Source organism: Apodemus sylvaticus, chromosome 5 (genome assembly GCF_947179515.1).
Source record: "Apodemus sylvaticus chromosome 5, mApoSyl1.1, whole genome shotgun sequence".
Classification (NCBI taxonomy): Eukaryota; Metazoa; Chordata; class Mammalia; order Rodentia; family Muridae; genus Apodemus; species Apodemus sylvaticus.
The window spans coordinates 31,357,329-31,370,401 of record NC_067476.1 but is presented as its reverse complement, the minus strand read 5'-3'; positions in this window follow the sequence as shown (position 1 = coordinate 31,370,401).

Here is a 13,073-nt window from a genome sequence, read left to right as displayed (position 1 = left end):
GAAATATGCAAAATTTGGTTGTATAGGTCCATTGATAAAATTGCAGTTTGGGAAAAGGGAACATTTTCTGCCCTGATAGTCTTTATCAGAGAAACAGTCTCCTGTAGATTCAGTGCTGCTGACTAACTTTGCTTAATTCTATTCATTCTTGTTCCATTTCATGATGAGACACACTGACAATAAACCTCCAGTCACAGCCGTGTCTCCCCCCGTGGCCAATTACAGACTGTGGTCCATGAACAGAACCCCCCATGAGCTCTGATCATCTCAGTTCTAGGGAGGCAGCGGTGGTGAGGAAGACCAGCATGGGGTCAGAAAGGTGCCAATTCCAGTTGGAGACAAAAATATTTCCTTGAACTAGGAGCAAGTTATGAGGTCCAGAAACCTCAATTTCTGCCTCTAACTATAGGTATGATACTATCTACCTTCAGGGATTGCACTTGGTAACTATTAGCTATTCTCTTTTCTGGTGTGCATGATTAAAAACAAAGTAACGAAAGGCCACACCTTCCTGAAGGGAAATCACTGGGAATGGCTTCACATTGGACGGGCAGTGGGTCAAGCCCATTTGGGTGGTTAGGGTGGGTAAAGCAGCCCTCTGCCTTCTCCCTGCAATGCATAACAGCTCCTCTGTCAGTTTGGGTCCTGCAAATTCAGTTCTCGCTGGTTCCAATTTTCTGTCCTCCAAAATAGCTCAAATTAAACAAAGCAAAAACAGAACAATCCCGTTCTGAGAAGAGATGAACTTGAGCCTTAACAGCCGATGCCAGGGCCAACCTAATTACACTGTGCAGGGTTCAATGGCACTTTCCCTCTCTAATTTAGAATTAAATTATTATGGGGAGACATATCAACTTATATTAAAATGTTTCACAGAGAGGAAGTACTCAGCTTCTCAATTTACTCTTACATGGTCGCGCCCACTATGTAACACAGAAGGAGGGGCCCTTTTCCTTTTCTTGTGGAATAATGACAAACTGTGACTCAGAAGGTCCAGAGCACACCAAGCACAGTTCTTCCAGTGGTGATACTCACTGGATTAAGTATAGCAGTTGATCGGTATACAGAAGTGCGGATTGTAATGAGAGGAACAATCACTTCAACCTCTTTTTGCTCATAGCAATATTGTCTTTTGAAGGAAAACATCAACAACAGCAGCAACAGCAAAAGCAACAACAACAATAAAACCCTTTTCCTTCACCAGTGTAGCGGTTCTTGATGGTGATTACACAGGCATTAGGATTCAGAGATCTTCCTCCCCCACCCGAAGTCTATCATAAACCTGCTCTTTAAAGCGCCAGTTCATTTTCAAATAGACCCTTGGAAAGAGGAAAAGCAAAGGTGCCTTTTAAAACCCAATCCTTAAAGTTTAGATGTGAGAAACCTGGAAATCCCATAAGAAATGATTGTCTTGAAAGGGTTCCAGTCCCCTTTGCTTCTGCTGAATGAGTTATCTTGTGAGCAATCAACGTGTCTCTTGGAATTTTAGTCACTTATGTTACCAGATGCTATCAAACAATGGAGAGATGAAAACTCCAGACTCATACTATTGGTGTGATCATAAAGGCATCAGGCAAATCACAAACGTTTATTGAGCTCTAGACATGTGGTAGGTGTTAAAGCAATGGTGTTGAGTGCCTCAAGACTAGGCAACACCAGTGTTTTCTTCACTGAAAGAATATCTAATGATGAACATTCTAATATAGTAGTTACACCATGACATGGTGTTTATCTAGGAATGGTTGACAGGTGGTTAATCCTTCTGTGTCCACTGGGATATAGGACATCTGGGTTATACACAGGGCTTGAGTGAACTGAATACAGATGTCAGAGAACACCCTTCTGTCTTCCTACAGCTTCTGTGTTGTTCTAACTAGTTCAGTGTAGCAGAGCCCTCATCCTCAAGGACATACTTATGGGACTCTCTTTACTCACTCCCAAGACTAATTCACTGTTTAATTTGTACAACCATCCTGACCTCTATACGGGTGGGACTGATGTGGTTCTGTGACCTTGTGAACCCTACTCATCTTCTTGCTTTCAAAAGGTCTTTGGCTTTCCCACTGTATGCAGTAGTGGGGGGCTAGGCGTCTAATCATTTCTCAGTAAAGCCAACTCAACCAAGCTATGAAGTTTTCCTTTCACATTAACCCTAAACCAAATAATCATTCCTGAGAACTCGAGCTGAGGGGCTTGCTGAAGTGTGTCTCATGCATTTCTTACCTTGTTGAGTTACTTACAGACACAAAAGAAGACAAAGTCAGCCCTGAGGAGATTGTTTGAAGATGACGTACATAAAAGTTACTGTAATTAGAACTTTGTGCCTGTGTCCAATTGATTATACAAATTTAACACTAGTGCTTTAAAGACCGTTGTAATGCAAAAGGAAGTCAGTCACCAAAAGGATTCAGATATGAGCTGATTTCCTACCTAGAACATTCATTTTAAACTGTATATTGGGTAAGAACTGGGTCTCTGCACCCCAGGAGCCTAGAAATGAAGCCCTCTTTTGCTATGGAGCAGTCAAATGACGTTGGGCAAATTATTCCTTTCTAAACTTAATTTTTGTCAGCACTTATAATGATCAAACTGTAGTAGCCTCTAAAGTAGCCTGTTGCCCATCCCTTCTGGAAGCAGCATATTTGTCTGATTCTTGTTGGGTGCACCCTGCAGTAGTGACTTCCTGAGAAACAACAGAAGACTAAAGAAGAGATAGAAGGCGGGTCTCAGATTAGGTTATAGAAGGATGGAAGCTTCCTACTTGGCAATCCAGTCTCTCATTTGTTTCAGATCCCTTGTCTTTTAAGGAGCAAACTGCCATGCTGGCAGCAAGCATATTAAAATTCACAAGTGGGAAGCATCTAATGTCTCCACGCAAGCTCCAGGGAAGGCCTGAGATGGGACTATAGCCAACTGTGTAAGCACGGAGTGTGATCTTGCACACGGTGGGCCTCTCCCTCTGAGTGAAACTCCAACTCCAAAGCAGATTTCCCAAATTTTGCTAAGAGAAGACATGAGCCTAAGGCCGGTGGCTAAACGCTGTGGCCTTCCTAATCAACAGCGACTATGAGATCTTGAGTGTTTACAGGTTTGAACTGCCAAATTGGAGTTATTTTGTCACACAACATTGGGATACTTACTGATATAAACTAAAATACTAATAGTAACTTGGTTGGGCTGTCATGATGTCGCAGAGCCTGAGCAGAGCAGATGCACAGTACAGACTCTGGGGTGGGGGACACGTCCCCTTCTCTACACTGAGAGGATTTAGAAGATCCTCTTTCTAATATTTTGAAATGAAAGAATTCATTCAAATCATTTAAATGCGAGTGACTTTATTTTTTCACAATTAATTGCCACTTCCTGATAAGATGTAGCTTTAAGCACTAGAACTTTCCTAAATCATCCCCTCTACGAGAGGACACAATTCAGAGTCTCCTGATTTCAGAAATGGCTGTAGTTGTCTATATAGCCCATGAAGCTCAACCTGTATACCCTAAGCAGTATTTTCAGTTAACTATCTGTCAGGATACTTTCTGTGCTGGATACACAATAGTGGAAACACACACTTCTTATCCATTTCCTAGCCCCCTCTGGGTGGGTTTTTATGATAGCCACATTACTTATATGTTGTTGAATTCTGTCTGCAGACTTAAATTAATGAAGATCCTAGTATCTTCACAGAGTCATTCATTTATTTTTCTAGACATCTCCTTCACAACAAAAACCAAATGGTTTAGAAGACCAACAGCTCTGGCAATGGAGTGTTTGAGCATGAATTACTTCTCTAGAAGTAGGTCATGTTTCAAGATAGGAATGAAGTATAGACGGAAAGAATTACCCTTATCTTTCTCCATGCTTCATACACCCGTCCTTGTAGACAGGTGGATGAAATTCCTTTTATATAAAAATGGAAAAAGAATTGGTACAATACCAGAATTCTTTAAACCTCCCCCTTACTCTTTAAAGTGCAACATCATTTTTAAAATGCTATAAAAGTCAGGCCATATGCCTAAGCTGTGACTCAGCTAGAACTGTGGCCCAGCCTGGGTATTCTGAAGATGTTAATGGCTCAGTTGCAATGCTGTTAAACAGGCCAGGGCCTCTTCCAGTAAGAATTTCATGCTTAGCTGATAAAGAGTGAAAGAAAGCCATTAGTACACTTGACCTTTCCCAAGGAGGGCCAGGGAAACACAAAGGACAGATCCTGGAGATGTGTGTCTGCCAAGTCCAAACAGATCCAGCAGGTTAGCGGTAGCTCATGATGAGAAATTCTGAGCTGCTCTCAGCAGAATAAGCTTAAGCCCTCGGTGAGCAATCGTCTTAGAATATTGGCAAGCCAAGTTACTATTTTGTTTCTGTGTGTCTAAGATAAATCCAACCCACGCTCAGAGGGCCAGAGAACAGAGGAAAGGTGTCCACAAACACATCAGGGCTGCCTTTGACACCATCTTTCTGTGCAATCTTGCATGAGTTTTAAACCTTTAAACTCTGAATTACAGTACTAAAGTCAAGTGACTCTAAGTAAAAACAAAGCAAAATACATAGATTTTGTATTCTTTGTATTTTTCTCATTTCTGGAATATGTAATTTTTTATTAAGGTATACTAGTTATATAAAAGAATGTAAAATAATGGGACTTATTATGATTTTTCTTTTTTAGTGTTTTCTAGACAGGTTCCGCTGTGGAGCACTAGCTGTCCTAGAACTACGTAGACAAAGCTGGCCTTGAACTCAGACATCCATGTGTCTCTGCCTCTTGAATTCTGGAAGAGCAGGGACCATGACTACACAGCTGATATTTTTGTATTTATCATTATCTGGTTTTTCACCAGATTTGAAATATTGAGATTATAATTAAATTAATTATAACATTTTTTCTCTTTTCTCCTTCCTGCTATGTTACAAATTGGTGGCCTCTTTCATCACTAGTGATTATTGCATGCACATAAGCATAGGTATATGCATACATAGTCCTAAATATAATCTTTCAGACCATACAGCATCACTTGTATGTATGTTTTCAGGGCTGATTTGGCACTGGACAACCAATTCTTACCTCATATTCTTTTTCATTTCTCTATCTTTCACAGAAATAGTTCAGATTTTATAGTGCTATAACAACAATATCCAAGATTCTAGTCCTTGTATTTTTCCCCTCATGTCTCTTACTTTTGGCATAGTTTGTTCACAAGGTTAACACACACACACACACACACACACACACACACACAGAGTGAGAGAGAGAGAGAGAGAGAGAGAGAGAGAGAGAGAGAGAAAGAGAGAGGCAGACACACAGACACACAGACACACAGACACAGACACAGACAGACACAGACACAGACAGACACAGACACAGACAGACACAGACACAGACAGACAGACACAGACACAGACACAGACACAGATGCTGGTAACTCATAGAATCTATTTCTTATGAAGTGAAAACATCATTCAAAGGAACGCATTGATGTAAACTGGATTGGCAGGACAGAAGTCAATGGCTTAACTTGGCTCAGAGAGCTACATGCCAACAGACAGGAGGTAAGTGGAGACTATAGCTGAGAAGGACATGGGGGATGGGCTAGGAGCCTCCTGGCCACTTAACCCTGTAGGGCTGTACTCTAAGCCTAAGATGCCAAGGGAAGGAAGGGTAACAATATGGTGAAGTGGATAAAAATACTGCCAAATCACTCAAAGCACCTACCAGTGTCCAGACACTGGTTCTCAGCCAGGGATGAATAGCTAATTACTTGAAAATTGTATTTTATTTTTATTTTAAAATCATTTTTGTAAAGCATGTCTTTCATCTCTTTTGCCAGAATCACTTGGGAACTTGGACATTTGTAGCACAGCAGAGCACCTCAGACCTAGCTTATATACATATTAAAATAAGAACTCTGGCTAGAGAGAAGGCTCAGTGGTTAAGGGTACTTGCTACTCTTCCAGAGATCCTTGATTTAATTCCCAGTACCCACATGGTGTGCCACAATAGTCTGTAGCTTCACTATCAGAGATTCAGCTCCCTCTTCTGACCTCTGAACGCACCAGGCATACATGTGGGACACAGATATCCATGTTGACAAAATTCCCGTACACATAAAAATAAAGTAATTTTTAAATTTAAAAAACAAGAAAGTATGCTTCCCATGGATGCTTTGCCCTCTAGAGTTGGGAATGAGATCTGGAACTTGGTGAATCCCGGTTGTGAATCTCAGATCAGAGATTCCAGTGCCGCCTGGGAGCTCAGCACAACAAATTCTCAGTTCTGTCTCAGACTGGCTTTAGACACTTGCAAGTGGGGCTAACTAGCATGGAATCCTCAAAGGGCCCCCGGTGTCTGTAGGCTTAGTAAAGACTGCACACTGCTGCAGGCTATCTCATCTTTCTCTCAGGCTATTTTTATGTTTTTTCCCAAATGTATCGCTCCTTGGTTTCAGCCTTTAAAATAATGCATAATTGAATTTAAAGAAAACCATTTTCAAATGCTTTGTTTGAAAACTGCTCTTGCAACACAAGGGGTTGCCCTGATGCCCTTTGAAAATGAATGTGTACTTCAGATACAGAAACAAGAAAAACAACTTTCAAGTTTGCAGATATCTGAGACTCCAAAGAATTCCTGCATTATGTTTTCTGATGGTGAATTTGTTCAAATGGGAATGGTCAGATTCAAACCTTTCCTGTGCCAAGCCTGGGCAAACCCGAACTGGCATGGTAATAAAAGCATCTTCTGTGCCAGGAAAATGAGGTCCTACTTGGAAGGGGGAGGCTGGATATCTCTAAATGCTCAGGATGTGGACATCTGGTTTCCTAGGTCCTAAAGATGATGTAGTCTGCTAAGGACTTGATGGACCTTTGACCTCATGGGCACCATGGTGATGGGGCTCATTGCTAATTGGGATGAATCTAAGACAGTTTTAAAGTATACTTAAGATGGTGGGGAGCAGAAGATTGGCTGTAAGCTCCAGCATCACAGAAGGTGGATCTGTTTGAAAATGTACCAGTATGCAATCTGCTATAGTCAGTTTCCTCCAGATCTTTGAAGCCAGTGTGACTACAGTCATCATCTTCTTCATAAGCTCAGAGATTTCTTGTTCTGTGCTAATCAGACTGGCTTGGGATTTCTACCAGAAAACAGACTTGAAATTGTTAGCAAGGAGAAATGGAGTGCCCACCTTCCTAGTTTCTAGCGTTTTGGAGAGGTGCTAACAGAGGACCTGAGAGCGAGGGTATGACTCCCTCCTAATAAGTAGGTGTGGAACGTTTTTTTTCCTCATGGACATATTGTTCTTGCTTTTAAGCCAAGGGTTGTGTGTGGGATGTCACTATGCAAGCCTACCTCATAGAGTGTTGGTGGAGTGCTATTCATAGATATATTTGCACCATGTGAGCTACAGAGAGAGGAGATAGGTATAGTTAGGCAAGCAACACCTTAAACTTCCTAACTAGATCAAACGGAATTAGAGATTCACAGGGCTTGGAGGAAAACACAGAAAGCAGGGAGTGCTTTCAGGCCATGATGCATCTCTGATCACAGGAAAGATTTCATTGCTGCAGTTAAATATACCTTTGTAGCAGGATAAACATCAAATGAAGAACCTACATTCCTATTAATTATCAATTAAATGGTCTTAAAATTTTTAAAGAGACATCTAATGGTTGCTGCACATTACTACTGGCCAACAGGATAATACTTATGAATTAGGATTTATGATACTTGGGTAGGCCAGGAGTGATTGCCTTTTAAATATTTAGCATGTTGGCATTTTCAATCATGCATATATTTCCTTCTTGGTACTCTCTGCTCTCTCTTACCTCCCAAACCTACTAGCAACTCTCATTGCTCTCCTCTACCTATAGTTTTAGCAGGCTTCAATGTTCCTAAAGTCTAATAAATATATAAAAAAAAAAGCTAAGTATGGGTTCTGTGTGATAGGATTCCTAAAAATCAATTGGTCTGTCTATTGAATAAAAAATCTAAAGCCTTCTCTTAGAAAGTTACAAGCTAATAAAATTTGATCCTAATTATATATCATAGTTTCTTCTCATAGGACTTAGCAAATATTCTCTCCATGGTGGGTTCTGACCTCTCACTAACTGCACTTGAAATAGACACGTATAGAAACAAACTTAAAAAAAAAACCTTCTTACTGATTCTTTGTGAATTTCACACCATGTACCCCAATCCCACTCATCTTCCCATTCCTTCGTATCTGCCCTCCACCCTTGAGATCTCTTCAACACCAAAGAATGTAAAATAAGAAAGAATAAAACAGTATATGAGATAGATCACAAGGTGGGGTAGTCTCTGGATAGTCCTTCCCTCAGACTCTGCTCCATATTTTGTCTCTGTATCTCATTCTGTGGGAATTTGGTTCCCCATTCTAAGAAGGACCAGAGTTCTTCCTTCTTTTTGAGTATCAGTTCATATGTGAATTATGTCTTGGGTATTCCAAGGTCCTGGGCTAATATCCACTTATCAGTGAGTGCATATAATGAGTGTTCTTTTGTGATTGGGTTACCTCACTCAGGATTATATTTTCCATTTCCACACATTTGCCCAAGAATTTCATGAACTCATTGTTTCTAATAGCTGAGTAGTATTCCATTGTGTAAATATACCACATTTTCTATATCCATTCCTCCTTTGAGGAACATCTGGGTTCTTTCCAGCTTATGGCTATTATAAATAGGGCTGCAATGAACATAGTGGAGCATGTGTCCTTATTACATGCTGGGGGATCCCCTGGGTATATGCCCAGGAGTGGTATAGCAGGGTCCTCCGATAGTATTATGCCCAGTTTTCTGAGGAACTGACAAACTGATTTCCAGAGTGGTTGTACCAGCTTGTAATCCACCAGCAGTGGAGGAGTGTTCCTCTTTCTCCACATCCTCCCCAGCATCTGCTGTCTCCTGAGTTTTTGATTTTTAGCAATTCTGACTGCTGTGAGGTGAAATCTCAGGGTTGTTTTGATTTGCATTTCCCTGATGACTAAGGATGTTGAACATTTTTGGGTGCTTCTCAGCCATTCGATATTCCTCAGGGGAAAAATTTATTTAAGCTCTGTACCCCATTTTTAATATGGTTATTTGGTTCTCTGGAGTCTAACTTCTTGAGTTCTTTGTATATATTGGATATTAGCCCTCTGTCAGATGTAGGGTTAGTAAAGATCTTTTCCCAATTTGTTGATTGCTGTTTTGTCCTATTGATGGTGTCTTTTCCATCCCATATACAGTTACAAAACCCAGACACTATTATTGATGCTCACAAGTACTTGCTCACCAAAACCGGATATAGCTGTCACCTGGGAGGCTCTGCTAGTGCATGACAAATACAGAGGGGGACACTCTTAGCCAATCATTGAACTGGGCACAGGGTCCCCAATGGGGAAGCTTGAGAAAGGATCCAAGGAGCTGAAGGGGTTTGCAGCACCATAAGAGGAACAACAATATGAGCCACCCAGTACTCCCAGAGCTCCCAGGGACAAAACCATCAGCCAAAGAGTGCACATAGAGTTACCCATGGCTCCAGACACACATAGGCAGCAGAGGATGGCCTTGTTGGACATCAAACGGAGGAGAGACCCTTGGTCCTAGAAAGACTCAATGCCTCAGTATGGGGGAATGCTGGGACAGGGAAGTGGGAGAGGGTTGATTGAGGAACAGGGTGAGGGGAGATGGGTTATGAAACTTTCAGGGGGTGGGGAACCAGGAAAGGGGACAACATTTGAAATATAAATGAAGAATATATCTAATAAAAAAACAAGCAAGCAAGCAAACAAACAAATAAAAAGCAATCTTGTGGAATCTGTAGTGTGTCAGTGTGTCCCACAGTATACCCTTTTGCCCACACACTTTTACTTACAAATGTTTATTGCACTGAGGCATTGGATTGGTTCCAGGCTTCTACTACAGTATTAGTACCTGATCCTCACTGGAAGTCTTCTCGGATGTCCTTTTGTTGCTGCCTGTGTCATGGAGATCCTGCAGCTTTGACTATGTAGGACTGGCCCTTTCCTGTGCTCCAGAGGTTCATAGATGGGGTAAATGAGGGCCAGCCCAAAACCCTGGATCTGGATCTGTGTGGTAGCTGAGTTGATCAGTCCATCAGCTCTCCTGCACCTAGACCACCATGGCAAGCTCAACAGCACTGTCTCAGAAAGCTGGCCCTGGTGGCAGGGGCACCGGTGAGCCAGCCCTGAGGGAAGGAGCATGGGAGAGCTGGCCTTTCCCCTCATCTGCTGTGAGGACGGGTGGGATGGAGAAGAGAGATGCTCTCTGTACCCTGCCCCACACCACCTGGAAGGCAGGCCCTAAGGTCCTGAGAGTCAGAGAGTTGGCCCTGCTGCAGCATTAGAAACAAACTTCTAAGAATATTTTTACTTATCCTTGAAAATCTTAGAGATTTATGAGGTATTTCATAATCTCCTTGCCAACTGTAGTTATTATGACAATGGATTATTAATAAAAAGTAAAAGAAAATTTTCCTATATCAAAGATGCAAAATAAAATCATACCTTTTTTATGATCTTGGACAAATTATTTTAGTTAACCTTCTTAGGCTTCTTATTCCCTTATTTCTGAAATTTCTATTTAGAGACTAGAGTTTAAATTCTTAATTTCTGAAAATTATCCTGAGTTACAATTGTATAGTTTTTAGAACCATACAAGAGGGGTATAATTTTAAATTTATCCTTTTATATATACTTTGTTTTTAACGTATCTGTTTATATTATTAACCCCACAATACATTATCAATTTTATTAAGGAGAAAAATTAATATTTTAAATTTGCATTGTTTGTTTATTTATTTGGGCAGGGTTCCTTCCTTTCCACAGGAGCAAGGAAAAAAAAATTCCCTTCACTGCAAATGTTTTTCTTATACCAAAGATCTGCTGGCAGTGAGTTATCTTAGAGTTCATTTGAAAATATCTTCTTTTCAATTCTTTCATTTAAAAATTGAATAACATTTTGGCAAATACAGAATTTTACGTCAGCTTTTTGAAATGTAATAGAATTTGAAGGCATGAATCCTTTTTTTTTCTTTTTTTTAAACAACCGATATTTATGATGAGAAATCAGCTTTCCTGGTGTTTGGTCCTCTGACTTTAAAGTCACTTTTTTCTCTGACTTAAGGTTTTCTATTGACCTTTTTTTTTTTCCTTTTTTCAGGAAAGTACTGTAAGACCAGCTGCCTAATTGGATATTCTTCCTGTTTAATGTACATGGGATTCTCTATCTTTCATTGATTTTGGAACGGAACAACAAAAGCAACAAAAAGCCCTGCTTTGCCTCTTTGTAGAACTCCAGTGGCCGACTTTGTTTCCTCACTCTGCTCACGACTGAGTCCACACACACAGATGCTTGCTGCTGGTCTGCTGGTCTCTGCTGCTCTCTTAGCTCTCTCTTCAAAACTCACTGGCGAGGATTATCTGTACTGATCTGTGGATGGGGTCTCCGATTCTTTCTCTGATTTTAGTGATTTAGCACCCTCCCTCGAGCAAAAGCTACATAATTACTTAAAATATTAGAAGGCAGCAGCGGCAACAGCAGCAGCAGCTGGTCCAGCAGAAGGACCATCAGCAGTGGAACCAAGGTGACAGGGTCCAGGCAGGCTCTGCGCCCGCTACCACTGACCTTCGCTGGCCAGCCGGGCTACAAGCAGTGATGGATTTACAGCGCCTTTCACCCCACAGAAGCCACATCAGAAAGCTGCCTCCCACCAGTCAGTCTGGAAATCAGTCTGGCGGTTCCTCCGAAAACTGGGCACCTTACTTCCAGAAGATCCTGCTATACCACTCCTGGGCATATACCCAGAAGACTCCCCACCATGTAATAAGGATACATGTTCTACTATGTTCATAGCAGCCCTATTTGTAATTGCCAGATGCTGGAAAGAACCCAGGTATCCCTCAACAGAAGAGTGGATGCAAAAAATGTGGTATATCTACACAATGGAGTACTATTCAGCCATTAGAAACAATGAATTCATGAAATTCTTAGGCAAATGGATGGAGCTAGAGAATATCATACTAAGTGAGGTAACCCAGACTCAAAAGGTGAATCATGGTATGCACTCACTAATAAGTGGATATTAACCTAGAAAACTGGAATACCCAAAACATAATCCACACATCAAATGAGGTACAAGAAGAAAGGAGGAGTGGCCCCTGGTTCTGGAAAGACTCAGTGAAACAGTATTCAGCAAAACCAGAACGGGGAAGTGGGAAGGGGTGGGTGGGAGGACAGGGGAAGAGAAGGGGGCTTGCGGGACTTTCGGGGAGTGGGGGGGCTAGAAAAGGGGAAATCATTTGAAATGTAAATAAATTATATCGAATAATAAAAAAAAAAAAAAAAAGTTAGAAAAAAAAAAAAATGGAAGAAAAACAAAATAATCTATTAATTTCAAACCATAAAATATAAGAGAAAATAGTCATGCTGAATAGGGATGTAAACAAAATAGAAACCAAATATGCAATATGAAATCAGAACACCAATTAATAAAAGTAGGAAAAAAAAAAAAAAAAAAAAAAAAAAAAAAAAAAAAAAAAAGAGAGACTTGCCTCCATCTTGGTTCTCAGAAGGCAGAGAGATCAAATAGCCTGAGGTACGCAAACATAACCCGAGGCCAACCCGAGACCCTGGGGGGTCTAAGCCTGACAGATGTTGGACTGCCCCCAGGCCCTGGGCTGCTCCGTGGGCCATCTGTGTGCCAACCCGGCCAGGAGGTTGTTAGCCCAGCAGACTCTCCTTGCACTTTCAGAAAGCGCTTGCACACCGCCATCCTGGCAACCTGACAAAACCAGTTAACACTCATAGCCTGAGGAGAACTTTGCTCAGGCCTTGGCCTGCCAGGCTTTTGCCTGGACTTAGGGCCTGAGGGGCTAGGCTAGCCTTGTGTGCACCAACCCAGTTTTGGGAGATCGGCTGTCCAGCAGAGTGATCATCACTTGAAAAAGGTCCCGCAGCATACACCATCAGCACTCCCTGAAGGAGCAAATGGGAACTTCCTGGTTCACAGAGACAATCTGGGACAAGGCACACTAGGGCTCCAAGGGCACCCAAGAGGACGA